The sequence below is a fragment of the Castanea sativa genome, chromosome 6, assembly GCF_040712315.1.
Source record: "Castanea sativa cultivar Marrone di Chiusa Pesio chromosome 6, ASM4071231v1".
Classification (NCBI taxonomy): Eukaryota; Viridiplantae; Streptophyta; class Magnoliopsida; order Fagales; family Fagaceae; genus Castanea; species Castanea sativa.
Genome location: NC_134018.1, coordinates 22,794,646 through 22,813,879, shown reverse-complemented (window position 1 = coordinate 22,813,879; position 19,234 = coordinate 22,794,646). Strand labels below are relative to the sequence as shown.

Sequence of the window (19,234 nt, the reverse complement as noted above, 5' to 3'; positions counted from 1 at the left end):
GCACTTAAAAAACAAATAATGATTTTTTCACAAAAAGATAATGAAACATTTTATCAAAGCTAGGAAAGGTTTAAAGATTTGTTTAATACTTGCCCACATCATGGCTATGAAACTTGGCGTATAATTAGTTTTTTCTATGAAAGTTTAACTCCAAATATGCACCAATTTGTAGAGATGACGTGCAATAGAGAGTTTTTGAATAAAGACCCTGATGAGGCTTTTGATTATTTTGATCTCTTAGCTGAGAATGTCCAATCTTGGGATATCATTGATACCTCAGATAGGTCTAGAGCATCCACCAACCCCTCTAGGGGTGGTAAGTACCAACTTAAGGAAGATGATGACCTTAGTGCTAGGGTAGCTAGTCTAACTAGGAATCTTGAAACCATGGAATTAAGGAAAGTCAATGGAGTCAATACTGTAGCTAAAATTGATGAACTTTATAGAATTTGTGAGACCATGGAACACCCTACCAATGAATGTCCTACAATTCAGGGTGGAGGAATCACCCAAATTTTAGTTGGAGGAATGATAATGTGGTTGCACCTCCTACCATTAATAATCAAAACTCAAAAGTCATAAATGACATTAGGAGCACTCTCACTAAATTGACCACATCCATAAGCATGATAGAAAAAGGGTAAGTTTCCATCTCAACCACAACCACAACCAAACCCCCAAGGTCAATTTTGTGTTGATGATTGTAGTTCCTTTGAAAATAAAGCGAGTCAAGCTAAATCTGTAACTACTCTTCGTAGTGGAAAAATCATTAAAAATGATATTCCTAAAAGCAATAAACAGGATGAATCTTCCAAAATAAAGAGTAGCGATGAAGTCCTTGAGCCTAAATCTAATGAAATTGAAAGGTGTTCTATCCCTGCTCCCTTTCCTCAAAGGTTGATTTCCCCCCAAAAAGTGAATCAAAATTTTGAAATCCTTGAAGTGCTTAAGCAAGTTAAAGTGAACATTCCTCTTTTGGATGCCATAAAGCAAATTCCATCATATGCTAAATTTTTGGAAGATTTGTATACTGTTAAGCGTAAGCTTAATGTACATAAGAAGGCAATTTTGAATAAACTAGGGCAATCATTCAAAACAATAGACCTCCTAAGTTTAAAAATCCAGGTTCTCCCACTATTTCATGTGTAATTGGTAATTCAAAAATAGAGAAAGCTTTGCTTAATTCTGGGGCAAGTGCGAATCTTTTGCCGTATTCAATGTATGAGCAATTAGGTCTAGGCGAGTTAAAACTTACTTCCATAATTTTACAACTTGCCGATCGATCTGTGATTGTTCCAAAGGGTGTTGTAGAGGATGTTTTGGTTCAAGTGGACAAATTTTATTTTCCTTTTGACTTTATTATTTTGGACATGCATCTTGTTTCTAATGCTAATTCTCAAATATCTATGATTTTAGGATGCCCATTTCTTGCAATGTCTAATGCATTGATAAATTGTAGAAGTGGAGTCTTAAAATTATCTTTTGGGAATATGACCCTTAAGCTTAATATTTTTAATACGTGTAAGCAACCTAGGGATGAAGAGGATCTGCATGAAGTTGACTTAATTGAAACACTTGTTCAAGAACAATTCAACAAAACATGTTTTTCAGATCCATTAGAAGCTTGTCTAGTCAATTCATGTGATTTTAATTTTGATGAGAATTCTGAAATTGCATACATTCATTGTCTCTTGGAATCTACACAGGAATTGAAAGCAAGCAATTGGAAATTGAAATACGAGGAGTTGCCACCTTGTGAGATAAAGTTGTTGCCATCTAGTGAGGAAGTACCTAAATGGGAGTTGGAGTCCTGGCCAAATGATCTCAAGTATGCTTTTCTAGGAACTGATAAGACTTTTCCTATGGTAATATCTTTTGAACTTGACTCCTTGCAAGAATGTAATTTACTAAATATTTTGAGTAAACATAAGGGCGTCATAGGAAGAAACATGGTTAACATAAAAGGACTTAGTCCATTGGTTTGTACTCATAGAATTTATTTAAAGGACAATGACAAACCATTTAGGGAGACTAAACAAATTTTGGAAAAGACGGTTAACCCAAATCATAAAGATTGGTCCTTGAGGTTGAATGATGCACTTCGGGTGTACTGTGCTGCCTATAAAAATATTCTTAGTATGTCTCCCTATAGATTTGTTTATAATAAAGCTTGTCACTTGCCTGTGGAATTGGAACATAAATCATATTGGGCAATAAAGATGTTTAACTTTAACATAGACAAGGCTAGTTCATTGACAAATTTGCAATTGAATGAGTTGGAAGAAATTCGGCATGATACATATGAGAATTCTATGATTTCTAAAGAAATAATGAAGGTTTTTCATGACAAACAAATTTTAAGGAAGTCTTTTGAATCATCTTAAAAAGTTTTTTTCTATAATTCTAGGTTACATTTGTTCTCAGAAAATTGAGATTTAAATGGACTGGACCTTTCATTGTTAAAAATGTTTTCCCCTATGGTGCCATAGAAATATGAAAATCCTAAGAATGGTAACATATTTAAGGTGACTGGACAACGTCTTAAGTCATTTCTTGAGAATTTTTCACAAGAGGATGAATCCATTAATTTGGAGGATCCCATTTATCAAGACTTGCCAAGAAATTAGCACTAGTGTTTGTGTCGTAGTTTATATTTTTTTTTCTTTTCTTTTTATTAATTTTGTTGTTTTGTTTTCTAACCCCTTTTGCAGGTGTTAAAAGTTTTTTTTTTTTGGGTTCATTTATGTTTATCTCTTCAAAGTACTCTCTGTAATCTTTACTCTTTATTGTTTTTCCTTGTTATCATTGAGGACAACGTAAGTTTTAGCTTGGGGGAAGAACTTAAGATGATTTGCATTTGGTTTTATTTTATGTTAAAAAAAAAATTGGGTTGTTTTTAGTGATTTTTGTTTTGTTTTTTATTTTTTGTTTTTAGTTTAAAAAGAAAAAGAAAAAGAAAGAAAGTGTTGCTTTAGCAAGAGTTTTAAGTCAAAGTTCTTGATGCTACTTCTATCTAAAGAATTCCATTATTTTTTCATTTTTTCATACTCAACTAGTATGCACATGCACTTTAGCCACATGAACATGTTTCTTAGTTGAGAGATAGAGATGACTTTGAAAATCTTGAAAATAAAATGTAGAGACTATAACCCAAGTGAGTTCTTGAGCCATTCATTTTTTAAAGGGTTATTTTCTTTTAATATCATTTTTCATTCGGAAGCACATAACTTTGTTGTTGCTTAGTCTCATTATTCTTTGATTTGGTCAAATTCTAAGAATTCGTCAATTTTATGTCATACTTGAATATGTTAAAGTCATGGATTTTGAAGAACTATTCCAATCCTTAAGAGATGATTTTAGGCCATCTTTGTTAATTTTGAGCCTTTATTATTTTCTTTCTTAATACATTATCGCTAGTTACCCATTTGAACCTATTATTTTAGCCATTCTTTTTCAAACCCTTTCCTAAAGTGTTCCAAGAATGGATGCAATCAATTTTTCTTAATGCGGTAAATTTGTGGTGAAATAGTTGGAAGAAAAGGATGACTAACTCAAAAAAAAAAGTCATAAACAAAAAAGGAAAAATGTTGAAAAAAAAGGGAATGTGAAAGAGGAAGTAATATAGAATGAATTTGTTGATAAAATTTTGGAGAAAAAAGAAAGAAAGTGAGAGTGCAATATTCAAGAAACTTGAGAGGATAAACCAATTGTCATATACTCAAAAGAAGTTGTCTCTCTAATTATTCTTGGGAACACCTTTCATTTTTACCTATACCCTTTGTTCTAAATTCCTCATCTTTTCCCTACGTTACATCCCAATGAAATCCTATTTGATCTTAAGGAAGGTATGGTTTGGATCTTGACATGACTAATCAATGTGTGGAGTGTAATATTCTTAGTGTTTGACATCCTTTCATAAGGCTATAAATGTCTTTTATTTTGCTTCACCGTTCTTCATCTTATTTATATGTGAAATATTAGTCTTTGTTCAACATTATTCTGCTCACATATGTTTGAGAGTGTTACACCCTTTTCGAAGTGATTTTATTTGTTAAGTGTTAACAACTATGAGATTTGAGTTGAAGCATAACTTTGGATAGAAACTCAAGACATGTTGTATCTTAAGACTAAGGTTGTGTTTGTGTTGGCTAAACTATTCACATACTGAGTATTGATGGCATGTGGAATATCTTTGGTGGTTGTTAGTGTTTTGACCTTTGATTAACTATTTCTACTAAAGTAATAATTTTTTGTTATTTTGTGTCTTTGTCTCAAGTTGCTTAAATTGCTAAGGACTAGCAATGAGCTAGTTGGAGAGTGTGATAATAGCTTAATTTTGCATATTTTATATTATTATTAGAAAGTATTATCATACTTATTTTGAGTTATTCATGCATTTTATATTTGGTTTTGGAATAATGCTGAATAATTAATTTTGTGCATAATTGAATTTTAATGCGTGAATTTGTCTTTTATAGGATGATGAAATTAAATAAGTGGATTTGTGCAAAAAAGAAAGCTAATGAACTTTACATTTACAAGGGCCAATCAATTAAATTCAAGTCCAATTGGAGCAAGGAATCAAAGGAAATTTGCACCAAATCCTAGTCCAATTCGGATTAGGATTCCAGCCTGCGCGCCGGTTAGTATTTGGAGTATAACGTTCGGCTCAGATGTCCAATTGAGATGATTCAAGTTGCGCTGGAAAGTTAACTTAAAGAGCTACAATTTTTTAGTTTACCAAAAGTTTGAATTCTTAAGTTAAATGAGCCGAGAACATCAGTTAAATGAAGCCAAAAAACTTAAGATTTTCTCCAAATAGAAATTCTACTTGTAATAGGATTCCTTGACCTATTTAATGGCTCTTTAGAGCAAAATTCAAGAGGAGAGCTTCCGTAGAACATAATTTAGGTTTTCTTAAAAAAAAATTTTTTTACAGTTTTTATAGTTTTATTTGTGTCATGGCTTGGTAGAAGCCTTGCTAAGGCAATGGGTGAAACCCAACCGTTTATTGGTATGTTCTTAACAATTATTTATTGGTTTTAATGCTTATGTTTTTATGTTTTTATGTTTTTTTTTTTTTTTACTCATCTAAAAAAATGTTTAATTCTGTATAATCCTTTGATTTATTGTAGACTCTAGGCATGTTAAATGCTTAGTATTCCCTGTGAACTAATTCACTAATTTTGTTTTTCCTAAAATCAATCAATTTCATGAAACTACCTTAGACAATTAAGTCTTGAGTTTTTATTGTTAAATCATCCGACTAAGATCATCATTCGTATGAATTTTAGTTGAGTTATAAAATAAATATTGTAAGACTACCAATAGATGTGTTGTGTGTGGATCTCTAAACTTTAGTGCCTTAGGGTCCGTTTGGATAGAACTTATTGCTGAAAACTGAAAACTGAAAACACTGTAGCAAAATAATTTTAAAATGTGTGAATAGTACCGCGGGACCCATTTTTAATGAAAAAGTTGCTGAAAAGTGAAATTTGTGGGTCCGTGAACAGTGCACGAATGCACTGTTCACAGAAGATTGGGTCAACACTTGCGGCTGGAGGAAAAAAAAAAAAACAAAACGCGGACGCAGGAAACACGCTATCCAAACTCCACCTTAATATATTGTTATTTTCTCTCAATTTAAATTAACTTTACTAAACCATCAAAAATCTCTTCAATTAAACTTTATTATTTTTGTTTTATTCTCTTGTGGTTTGCTAATCAATTCCCTTTTCCCTGTGGATTCGACCTCGAACTTACCGAGTTATTACTTCGCGACAATCCTGCACTTGGGAGCATTATTTAGACAATCACAAGTGATGTGACCATATCCTAGGCATTTGTTGCATCTAAAAAATCTCTCACCCTTCACTTGGTGCGAAGTAAGTTTTGAAACTTGTTGATGATTGCTTGAATATTGAGGTTTACGTGGCTAAATATCTTTGTGGCTGACAGTGTTGTTACGGTGGAAATTGTTAGTGCAAAACTGTGCATCGCCCACTTCAAAATCTTGCTCTACCGCAAGCAACTTACATTCTTCACTTTCTGCAGATCCCACCATCTTCACTTTCTGCAGACTCAACACCATATCCATCACTACTAGTGTAAATCACAAAACATTGTCTTTGTTGCTCCTCAAACTTTACAAAAGTTTGTAGACTTCATTGTAACCGCTGAATGGTTGTAATATCACCACATCTTGGATGTTTCTCTACAAGCCACCCAAATATCAAGCCACAGTCTGTTCCTCTGCTTCCGTCAACGCACATAACATGGTCAAAAGATCAAACTCCTTTACGAATTCATCTACAGCCTTGTCTCAAATTATATAGCTGCATATACGCATCTTGGAGGTAATTCTAAGGCAAGAACTTCCTTCTAAGCTTTTTCTTCATCTTCTCCCAAGTCACAATTTTTGGCTTTCCCATATGCTCCCGATGAACCTTAAGTTGCTCCCACCAAGCCGAAGCATGTTTCTTCAACCTTGGTACAACAATTTTCACCTTCCTCTCATTTGAGACTTCCTTAAAATCAAAAACATGTTCCACTGTATTCAACCAGTTGATAAACTTATCTGGCTAAATCTTCTCTTCAAACTCTGGAATGTCCTTCAAATCAACATCATGTGGTTGTTGGTTTTGTCGAGGCCTCTCCACCAACTCCCCATCACCCGACTCACTCGTAGGAGCGTGAAAATGAAAAGGGTTGACATCCTCAAAATCGAGATTTTAATCATCACGATTCTAAGTCTCGTAGCGTGCTCCATGTGGAAATCACCTCTACCATGCATGTTGTTCACCATGGTTGTTGTTGTTCACTGGCTTAATGGAACTCCCACGGAAAGGCTCGCTCTGATACCACTTGATGGGGGACAGATCAGACCCACAGTTTCTATAGAACCAAACAATGGAAATATATGGGAAATAAGAACAACAATACGACTCAACTCTGATCTATGGTTTGTCAAGCCATGATCAAGACGAAGAGAAGAGATTGAAGAGTGCTATAGCAACTCTTGATGAAAATCTACAGGTTTCATTGTAATAATCAACTTGATAATAACATAAGCTCTCTTTCCCAAGGTCCCCTTACACCCTTTTATAATAGAACTCACCTAATCAAACTAGGAAACATAATAAAGATAAAGATAAACTAGGAAAGCAAATAAATCTAAATCCTAATTCAAACTCAAATACAAATAAAACTCCTAAGTCAACTAAAATACCAATAAGGGATAAATATAAAAGCAAATCAATTAGGGATGTGATTTGCTATTTTCCAACTTCTATGCATGATCTTCTGCTGATGATAGACATCATAATTGATCTAGGTTTGCTACAAACTTCTAGATAATTCTGTCGAACATGCTAGAATATCTTCTACAGAACTTGTACATGATTGGCATATTAACCTTAAATAAGGAACGTAATCTTTTGGATATGCTAACCTTCTATTATTTCTCCCTAATTCCTGCTGTGGAATGCCATCAATCCCTCGATTCTTGCTAAATGCCAAATCTTGAATGTTGATGCCGTAGAATGTGTCTTCCTCACCAAATGTCCCTACATCAAACTTAATAATTGTATCTAGGAACTAGGCAAATGAGTACTCATGTGCCTCTATGGCCACCTTTGCTTCCTTCATCCTTGCTTAAGGAGTTGCCTTCTTGACGTAGGACAACCACAATAGTATAATAGAATAAAAAAAAATAATAGGATAAACCCTAGGAGTCAGCACCTAAGGGCTGCTTGGAGTCAGCACCAAGCAAACTGAAGTCGGCACCAGTGTAAAAAGAAAACAAACATTTTTTATAATTCTCAAAAGCTGTCTTACAATAATCAGAAAAAGTGTTTAAATAGCTAACAACACAAAACCCTAATTATTAAATGTTCGGGCTTGCTTAATCTCAAGCCCAATAACTAATAGGCTCCATCCATAAGGCTACAGGTTGGGCCGTCTTCTTTTTGCTCTTCCTCCCATACGTGTGTATAATTGGGGGCATGTATCTTGTGTCCGCACCAACTCCCCCCGGGTGAGAGGAACTCGACCCCGTCGAGTGGAAAGCTGAAGAGCTCTGATAGTACTCCAATAAGTCAGGTTCCAGTCACTGTAGCTCATCTCTAGTAATCCATGTGCAATCAGAATCTGGTCGCCCGTGCCACCGAACTAGGAAACGGTGAACTCCTCTATCCCTGGTAGAAACAATTTGCTCATCTAAAATAGCATCAATAGATTCTTTATGTGCATAGGGCAAATTTAAGGGTAAAGGGGTAGGCATAGGGGCATCAATAGAATCAAGCAAAGGCTCATCAAAAGGAGTATCAGGAATAGCTATAGGGCTTTTATAAGCAACTAGATCCTTAATATTAAAGGAGGAGCTAATACCATAATCATGAGGAAGGTCAATGACATATGCATTTGGGCCCATTCGTTTCAATACCTTGAACGGACCGGCACTACGAGCCTGCAATTTCTTAACGGTCCCAGAGGGAAACCGTTCAGGTCGGATTCGAATCATGACATAATCTCCTACCTGAAACTCTGCATGACGCCGATGAGTATCAGCATGAATTTTATATTGATAATTACTTACCTGAATTTTTTTGTGAATCTCAGTATGCAAATCATGAACATGTCGTGCAAATGCCTCAGCAGATTCAGAAATCCTAACATGTGGGGACATGGGCAAAAGATCTAAGGGCTTCCTAGGTGTATATCCATGCACAACCTCAAAAGGACTAACGCCTATAGACCTATTGACAAAGCTATTATATGCAAGTTGGGCTATAGGAAGAATTGAATCCCAATTTCGATTGGCTTCACCCACTAGACACCGAAGGAGGTTCCCTAGGCTACGATTAACCACCTCAGTTTGACCATCAGTTTGAGGATGAAATGCCGTGGAAAATTTCAATTTGGTGCCTACTAAATGCCACAAGGTCTTCCAAAAATAACTCATGAAGCGAACATCCCTATCAGACACTATGGTTTTGGGGAGACCATAAAGCTTAACAATCTCATCAAAGTAAAGTTTTGCAATTTTAGAAGCATCAGAAGTCTTAAAACATGGTAGGAAATGAGCCATCTTAGAGAAGCGATCAACAACTACTAGGATAGAATCATGCTTCCTAAAGGTGCGGGGCAAACCTAGCACAAAGTCCATACTCACGTCTTGTCACGAGTGATCTGGCACAGGTAAAGGCGTGTACAGACTAGTGTTTTGCTTGCGATGTTTGGCTAGTTGATATGTACGACACTGACCAACTATCTTGGCACTGCCCCTCTTAAGACCAGGCCAATAGAATTGACGTTCCACTTCCTCAATTGTCTTATCTCGGCCAAAATGACCTGCAAGGCCTCCTGCATGTATCTCCCAAACTAGGAAATCTCTCACTGACGACCGAGGGATACACAACTTGTTGGCTTTGAACAAGTAACCATCTTGAAGGGTATAATCATCCAAGATGGGACGTGAAGCATTACTTAGGCTAGTGTAGAGCTCCCTAAAATCTAGGCATGACTGATAGTCATCCTTAAGTCATTCAAACCCAGTGACCTTAACACTCATAACTGATAGCAAAGACACTCTTCGACTCAGTGCATCAGCAGCCTTATTCTCAACTCCCGCCCTATGTTTCACCACAAAGTAGTAGCGTTGCAGAAATTCAACCCAACTACCGTGCCTAAAATTTAGCTTCTTTTGGGAATTGAGATAGCGCAAAGCTTCATGATCAGAGTAGATAATAAACTCTCGAGACAACAAGTAATGGCGCCAATGCCAAAGAGCTCGTACAATGGCATAAAATTCTTTGTCATATGTGGAGTACTTTTGCTTAGCATCATTCAACTTCTCACTAAAATAGGCAATTGGATGGCGCTCTTGACTAAGTACTCCCCCTATGCCAATACCTGAGGCATCACATTCCACTTCAAAAGGCTTGGTGAAATCAGGGGGACGCATGACAGGTGCCTTAGTCATCTTCTGTTTCACCTCCTTGAAGGCCTTAGTAGCAGCTTTTGTCCAAATAAACTCCCCATGTTTCAAGCAGTCAGTGATGGGCGACATAATGGTACTAAACCCTTTGATGAATTGGCGATAAAAGGAAGCGAGCCCATGAAAGCTTCGAATCTCATGTATATTTTTGGGCTCGGGCCAATCCATAATTGCTTGAACCTTCTGGGGGTCGACAGAAACTCCTTCAGATGACACTATGAAACCTAGGAAGACAACTTTATTGGTAAAGAAATAGCACTTCTTGAGGTTACCATATAAACTCTCCTTCCTAAGGGTTGTACAAACTTGAGTTAGGTGGTCTAAGTGTTGCTCCCTAGACTTACTATAAATGAGGATATCATCAAAGTACACAACCAGGAATTTTCCCATAAAAGGCTTGACACTTGAGTCATCACTCTCATAAAGGTACTAGGAGCATTGGACAATCCAAAAGGCATAACCATCCACTCATATAAACCATCTTTCGTCTTGAAGGCAGTTTTCCACTCATCACCAGGACGAACCCTAATTTGATGATAGCCACTTTTCAAGTCTATCTTGGAGAAGATCGTTGCTCCAGCCATCATATCCAACATGTCTTCCAACCGAAGGATAAGAAAACGATACTTCACAGTGATCTTGTTGATGGCACGACTATCAACACACATCCTCCAAGTCCCATCTTTCTTTGGAATTAAGAGTGCAGGGACTGCACAAGGGCTCATGCTCTCACGAACAAAACCCTTCCTAAGTAGTTCTTCTACTTGCCTTTGCAACTCGGCATGTTCTGCAGGGCTCATCCTATAATGAGGCAAGTTAGGTAGGGTCGCTCCGGGCACAAAATCTATGGCTTGTTGGATATCACGCATGGGCGGTAAATGATCGGGGAGTGCCTCAGGGAAAACATCCTTAAATTCCTGGAGCACAGACCTCACTTCTTCAGTTTGCTCCTCATAGGTCTCTCCATGAAGTTCCCTAGCAACCAAGACAAACACAATGGATTCTTGAACTGCTACCCTTTCAAATGCCTTTGGGCTTATGATGTTCAGACCTTTCGCCTTCGGCACTTTTGGCTTCTTGCTCATGTCGATTGGCTTAGGTTTCAAAGGATTAAGCACAATCTTCTTGCCTCCAAACATAAATGAGCAAGAATTGGATCGCCCATGAAGGGTGACATCCAAATCATAAAGCCAAGGTCTACCTAAAATAATATGCCCTACATCCATAGGAATTACATCACACCATATTTCTGCCTTGTAGGTGAGGAATTGAAGTGGGACAACACATCTTTCTTTTATGGCTATGGAGGAAGTATCCACCCAAGAAACTTTATATGGGGGAATACACGAATTGCAGGGGCTGGCTTAGGCTTGTTCAAGACCTCATGGGGCAAAAACTTGAAAGGTACTGTCATGGTTGGCTTGTTCTTTTTGATGGTTTTGCTTTGACGTGGTTGTCTACGGTTGTGTTGAATGGACTGGAAGTCTGCTCTAATACCGAAACTGACGTAGGACAACCACAATAGTATAATAGAACAGAAAAATAATAGGATAAACCCTAGGAGTCAGCACCTAAGGGCTGCTTGGAGTCAGCACCAAGCAAACTGGAGTCGACACCAGTGTAAAAAAAACAAACGTTTTTTTATAATTCTTAAAAGCTGTCTTACAATAATCAGAAAAAATGTTTAAATAGCTAACAACACAAAACCCTAATTATTAAATGTTCGGGCTTGCTTAATCTCAAGCCCAATAACTAATAGGCTCCATCCATAAGGCCACAGGTTGGGCCATCTTCTTTTTGCTCTTCCTCCCATACGTGTGTATAATTGGGGGCCTGTATCTTGTGTCCGCACCACTTCTTTACTCTCAATTGCCTAAGTGAGGACAAAGAATCTTGTACAAAAGGCCCTGCCTTTTTATAAATTGTTTAATATATCAATACGACTTGCTAGTCATTCTACATTAGAGCATCCACAATAGTGGTGCTAAAAAGCTAAAAAGCTAAAAAACTATTTTTAGCACCACTATACACAAAAAAGGCACTACAATAGTGGTGCTATAGGTAAACATTTTACCTATCTTGCTACAGTGCACAACCATATATGGCTGTGCACTGTAGCTAAAAGCTATAAAAAAAAAAAAAAAATTATTCTACCTCTAATTAAAATATTATTTTTTTTCTATTTCTTTTCTTTTCAGAACTCTCAACTCTCTCTCTCAACTTTTGGACCTCTCACAACTCTCACCTGTCTCTTTCACCACCTCCACCACCATTAATCACCACCTCCACCACGGCAACCCCCACCACCACTACCACCACATCAATCACAAATCCAACCATACCCACACTCATCAAACCCACCACCACCAATATCAATCACCACCTCCACCACCACAGCAACCCCCACCCCCACCACCACCACCACCACATTAGTCATAAACCCAACCACACCCACACTCATCAAACCCACCACTACCAAGAAAAAAAAGACGAAGCAAACATCAGCAAAATCCACGGCCAAAACATCACCAAAACCCACAGCCAAAATCCATCACTAAGAGAGCCACAACCTATGAACCATAACCGGACTAAGCGGACTTGAGAGATCCACGAGCAAGAGGAGACAGCCAGACTTGAGAGACCAATGACAGATCCACCCACAGAGAGAAGACGAAGGTTTGGCCTGGTCAAGTGGGTTGTGTGGGCTATGATGGTGGTGGGCTACAATGGCCTGTGACAGTGGTTCGACCATGGTGGCTTGGTGATGGTGTTCCACCATGGGTTTTGGGTTTGAAGGGGAGAGAGCAAAACAAAAGAGAGAAGGAAGAGAGAGAGAGACTGAAATGAAATAATGAGAGAGAGAGAGAAGAAAAGTCAATCAATAAAATCCACAATAGTGGTGGTTGTGGGTGTGGTTGTGGCTGATGGTGGAGGTGGTTGCTGTGGATGTTTTCATTATTATTCTAATGAGTTATTTGTATTATTTTAATCAAATAGCTAAAAATATAGATCCATTGATGTTAGGTGTGAAGAGGTAAAATAGATAAAGTAACTTTTGTAAGTGCTAAATAGTTAAATTTTTAGCTTCACTGTTATGGACGCTCTTAAAGCCTATAACTTTAAGTGTCACCTAGTATGGAAGGGAATTTGTGAAGTGATAGAGGCACATAATTTCAATATATCGAGACTATAAATAGACAACGATGCCCCCATTTTAAATGTTCCCTAGTCCAAAAGTGAATTTGTCGAGAGATAGGGCCACATAGCCTTCAATATCTCGAGACTAACAATGGACAAATGATGCTCCCTATTTATTCCAACACTTAAGCTTGAAAGCGTACAAATCACATCTTGGTACCTACTAGCAAGACTAATTGGCATTACAAAGTATGAAGACAAACTCGCATCAAATGCATACTGAAGGTATCTTGAGCGATAGTGATAAAACTTCTTCCTTTGATTCTTAAGCCTTAAGGAAATAATCGTCTTGGCTTACAAAGGCCATCACTCCAAAGTGGCATAGGCCAACAACCATTCAATTAAGACTATGCATGTATCCAGCACAATATCAAGTTCCCCAAGGACACTTGTGATTTAGCTATGCCTCTGATACATCCAACAAAGAAGAATGGATTATGGATACATGTTGATATATTATGACTTGCGTAGATAGCCTGGTCATTTTCTGACGCCTTCTCATGCATTTAAATCGCCTAAAGGCTCATTAATTAAAGTAAACATCTTTACCATCTTTAAAGGCAACAATTGTCCCTCTTCCAGTACTTTCTCAAATGCCATGTCCTTATATAAGGGCTTTCTTACTTGGGGACACTCACAAGCAAGCACACTACTTCAAAACGACCAAAGAAGGTAGGTGACTGAAAGATTATAAGAAGAAATGCCTAATGACTTTGGACATTGTTAACACACCTCCCAAAGTTAAAGGGCTAAATGTACACATTGGTAAAATAATGGGTCAATCTGCCATTACCACATGTCCAAGGTATAGAAAAATAATAAGGAGGGGAGAAAGATAAATAATAATAATAATAATGATGATGATGATGCCTTGATGCTACAAGTTTTGGCCATATTACAACAAATTAAGGACCAACTTGTCAAAGCAACGCCACTACATGCAATACATGTACAAGCACACATGCAAGGAAGCACAAAACGCATGTTGTCCTATTTTGTCAAGACTCTACTATGTCCTTTTTGAATGGAAATGTGACGCCTTAACCAATAGGAAAGTAATACATGTCTACCTCCATCACTATTAAAGAATGAAGACCTCAAAGAAGAGGAATTAATCAATTAGAAGATCTCTCTCTCTCTCTCTCTCTCTCTCTCTCTCTCTATATATATATATATATATATTGTAACCATTTAAAGAAAAATAGTGGAATACTCAATTGACTTGGCCCATAGTTTTCCCCCTCTCCAAATTTTGAGGATTTCCACATTAAAAAAAAAAATTGTGTATATTTTCCATTGCATTTTCATTTTCTGCAACTTCATTTTCTCATTGATAAGCATCAAATTCAATCAGTGTGTAAATGTCAAGGTGGAAATCCCATATCTTGCCAAATCAAAACTATCATGTACACCGTGTAATACCCTAGGAAGAGAAAAAAATTTATTTTCCTTATGTTAGGCGTGTACCACTTTGAGAGTGGAGAGAATTCCTCTCACCTTCAATGTTTAGTGCTTGCTTAGTTTAGGGTCCATTTGGGAGTTTATAAAGGAATGGAATGGAATAGAATGGATTTAGTAGGAAATGGAATGGAATGGAATAGAATGGAATGAAATTTAAAAATCTTGTTTGGATGTTATAAAGTAAAGTAATAGAATGGAATGGAATGTAAATAATATCGTTTGAAAGTGACATTGGAAGGAATTGAATGAAATTATTTTATAATAACATTACTATTATACCCCTCATTTTAAAGAACATAATAAATAATCAATGAAAACTTATACTGAGCAACGTCCTATTAACATATCAATTTCCTGATATAAAACTGATACGCCCTATAAAACTAATACACCCAAAGCTGCATGAACTTCTGCTCCATATGACTTTGAAAAGCACTTTGCCATAACCTCAATCGCCCTATCAATTGCCTTTGATACATTATCAATTGCCTTTAATAGCATATAGACTAACATGTCCTATTCCTTATATCAGATCAAAAACAATAATATCTTACTTTTCATTATAAAAAAAACATTATATGTAAGCAAATGATATACCACGTTTATAGTTCACCAAATGACATACTGCCATGTCCTATTCCTTGTATCAAATCAAAAACACCACGTTTATAGTTCACCAAATGATATACTATATTTTGCTACACAACAAAGAAGGATGTAAGCAAACCATCTTTTTTTCAAACAACCATGCAGCATGCTCACTCTTTCATCCGTGAACCCCATAGCTTTTATTTATAAGACTTGAGGGGACAAAGAAAAGAAAGACTTATACCAGATCAAAACGTGTAGCTTGAGACAAAGACAAGAAAGACTTACTTGTGAGAACTTGCAGCAGTCAAAGAATAACGTGTAGCTTCAATGGTGTCTCACGAAACAGCAGCTTCACTTTGTAGCAAATAGGCAATAACGTGTAGCTATGTTTTTTTTTCTTACGGCTGATTGAGAAAAGAATGGCTGATATTAAAGGGGTATTTTAGGAATTTTAACAAAAATTTCATTAAACCTAAATCCATTCCCTTCAATTCCTCTCAATTTTGAGGGAACGAAAATTTGAGGTTTTGAGGGAAAATGGAGAAATGAGCATTCTCTCCTAATCATTCCATTCCTTTCCACTTAAACTCCCAAACAAGAGAATGGAAGATTTCATTCCCTTCGTTAAAACTCTCAAACAAGAGGAGGGAAGAATATTCTAAAAATATTCTTTTTATTCCATTCCATTCCTTCCTTCCAAACGAAACGTTAGGGTTTTTCTCAACTAACTAATCCCTTTTTATATATCTAACACATTATGGATCAGTTAATGGCCAGCCCACGTGGGCTTTAGTAAAGGGGCTCGAAGTAGGACCAAAGGGATATAAAAACACTAAAACCCATTGAGCCTTGGGTCTCATGTTAACTCATGATAGGCCTAAAATTACCATTAGCCATAATTTAGTCCATTATAAATTTATGATCGCACTCTAGATTTTTATTTGACCATTTAATCATCCAAAGACTATTAATTAGCATTTAATATCTCCATGAAATCATCCGTAGTGAAACAAATTGATAGTAACCATTGCATTTGTCAAATTCAATGATTACTGTCACTTTGTTGATAGAGTTTCAACCTATGGCCCGCACTTCTGATGATTGTGTTCTTTATCATCAAACCAAGACACCAATCAGATTTTGGTATATGCAAGGATTGAATCTCATATCTTTTATTCAACCATCAAAGACTTTATTAGTTAAGTTAATTAAAACTCACGTTATTGTCACTTTGTAAATCACTACATCTTAAGTCCTTGAGTCTCTAATTTAATCTCTGGATTATTCTTACATTATTATGGAATCTAATTCTATTGAATATAAATTTTAGTAATTCCTTACTAAAATGATCATCTCCTCCATTCAAGCATTAACTTCTCATTTTGTTTCTTAAAAAAAAAAAAAAAAAAATTTCTCATTTTAAATCCCAAAACTATCGTAATTGTTGCTCCCCACTCCTACCACTTTTAACAAGGGATTTCCACATCATTAGTCATGTGTAAATCAAACAATTTTCTAGTAATTCCAATCACCTGTGACTTTTCATATGTATTATCGTTCTTATGGCACTCGTAATTTTATTATAATACTTTCAGGAGAGAATGAGGAGAAACACTTTTACTAGTTTATGAGTTCACAAACCTAGTACGTTTTGGGAGTAGATGTCTAGAGACAATTGTTGTTCAATTAATTATAGATTTTGTGAAGATTATAATTGATCCTTCTAAGGAGTTGGAGCATGGATTCATAGAGAGCTTGACTTCTCTTTGTTTGCAGTTATTAGGTTGGTTATCAGGAGAAGGCAAGGACCAAAATCAAATGTTTTGAAGAAATTATCACGCACATGGATGTTTTAATGGATGAACGATCTATTGACAACTATCAATCAATAAATTCGAGCAAATCAAAGGGGTCATGGAGTGAAAAATGATACCTCCTCTAAGAGAAGGTATTAGGTGTAACGAAAATAGGTGTAATGCCTCTCACATAGGATGGGTTCCACACATGTAAACCCCACCCCCATATGAGAGGGGTTACACCTATTTCAATTACGTATAGAATTTTCTTCTCCTCTGAAGATGTTCAAAGTCAATGTCAATGGGAGAACGGTAGTAGACCTGTAGTACTTAGAGAAAAGATAGTCCTTAAAGCATGGAGAAAATGTGTCCCATCATCCTCTCTTCCTCTGGTGCCTAAAGTTGAACCTTTTAGGTGGGCAATAAAAAGGATCGTGGAAGAAGACACAAGTAACGTTACTCTAGGTGATGCAATGCAAGAAGTTGAAGCCATAAGGATGAAAGGAGGGGATATTGGGTATTAGGGGTGTGCTTGGACCGGTGAGGGGTTTTTCAACCCAACCCACCATGAATGAGTTAAAATAAATAAATAAATCTAATCCAACCCAACCCAACCCAATCCATCATAGGGGTTTAACTCAAACCACATGGATCGGGTTGGACATTTTTTTTTAATTACTATTATTATTAAATTGAGCATTAGAATAACACCACCACAAATAGGGGCAAATTTATAATCAAATAATCTTGAGCATAACACCAAACCACCATAATATGAGGAGGCCAAAGGCCTTGTAGCTAAATTGACACCTCCCCCATGTACAAAGTGCTTAGGGATCTAAGGGAAAGGGTTCGAGCTGCAGAGTTAGCAGCATGTTGTAATTATCTCTAAAAAAGACATAATATGAGGAGAACATAAGGTTTGAAATTTATTTAGGAAGAGCGGCAACAAAAAAAAAAGTAAATAACAAAATTGTATAATATATTTTTTAAATATATATTAAATATTTTTTAATTTAAATATATATTAAATATAGGTGGGTCGAGTCAGGTTTGATTAATTTGTGAATTTTATGACCTGGACTTAACTCAACGCACCGTAAAAAAAAAAAAAAAAAAATTCACAACCCAACCCAACCCACCAACCCCTAAAAACAGATCCAACTCGATTGGTTAGGTTGGATCAGGTTGGTTTTGGCAGATTGGCTGCATGCCTCTAGTTTAGATCTGCAGGTGGTTGTTAGTGATACTAATAATATCTTTTATATATATATATATATATATATATATATATACACACAATGGTATCATGCAATCCCCCATGTTCCACATACACCAGGTTATTACAGAGAAGAATCCCATAAAATGACTTTATGCTAACAAGATGTTTCAAACCCAAAATCTCATAAATATTATGAGACCTAGGAACTACTAAACCAACTCTTAGGGTTATAATATCTTTTAACTATGTGGGGGAAGAATCTAAATGCAATTTGGATTTAGTCCATGATTTTGAAGGGCCAATCATTTTCATATTCTTTCCTGGGGAGGCTTCTAAAGATGTACCATAACAAAATTTTTCTTATACATCAAATATATGTACCTTCCATCTTACAGTATGTAGGTTCCATAATAGTGTAGAACCACCCACACACACACATAGTAAAAAAATATTTCTCTTCAACTATATCTTTTTATTGAATGTGAATTTTGAAAATCTAACCATTAAATTATATATTTTTACTATTTTCTTCATGCTTGCAAAATTTCAAGAATATCAAATATCAATAATTATGTATTTAATAAAATGTTTAAATTTTAAGTTTTTGAATTCTAAAATTAGGTATAAAAAATAAATTTATTAATTGAATAGTAAATAACTTCAATTTGAACGAAATTTGACATGTATATTAAGAACATAAAAAACATGCAATCTTACAGTTAAATTTTCAAAATTTACATCTAATAAAAAGATATAAGAGAAGTTTAATGAGGGGGAAAATGCATATGTATCTTTTTTTTTTTTTGTGGTTAGAAGGATGGATATATTAACAACCAGCAACACAATTACACAGTGGCCACAGAGGCCAAAGTATTGGCAACATGCCTATAATAGTACAACCCATTTTTATTTGATTCTAACAACACAATTAGATCAGCAGAGGGGGGAAAATCAAAAACTACAAAATTT

At 36.0% G+C, this 19,234-nt stretch overlaps 1 non-coding gene across 1 annotated transcript; it reads right to left on the bottom strand.

Moving 5' to 3' along the window:
- LOC142641869 (small nucleolar RNA R71) lies at nt 1-107 on the bottom strand. Its single transcript, XR_012845542.1, has one exon. It is a non-coding gene; the product is annotated as a small nucleolar RNA R71 (small nucleolar RNA).
- Nucleotides 108-19,234: the final 19,127 nt, after the last annotated feature.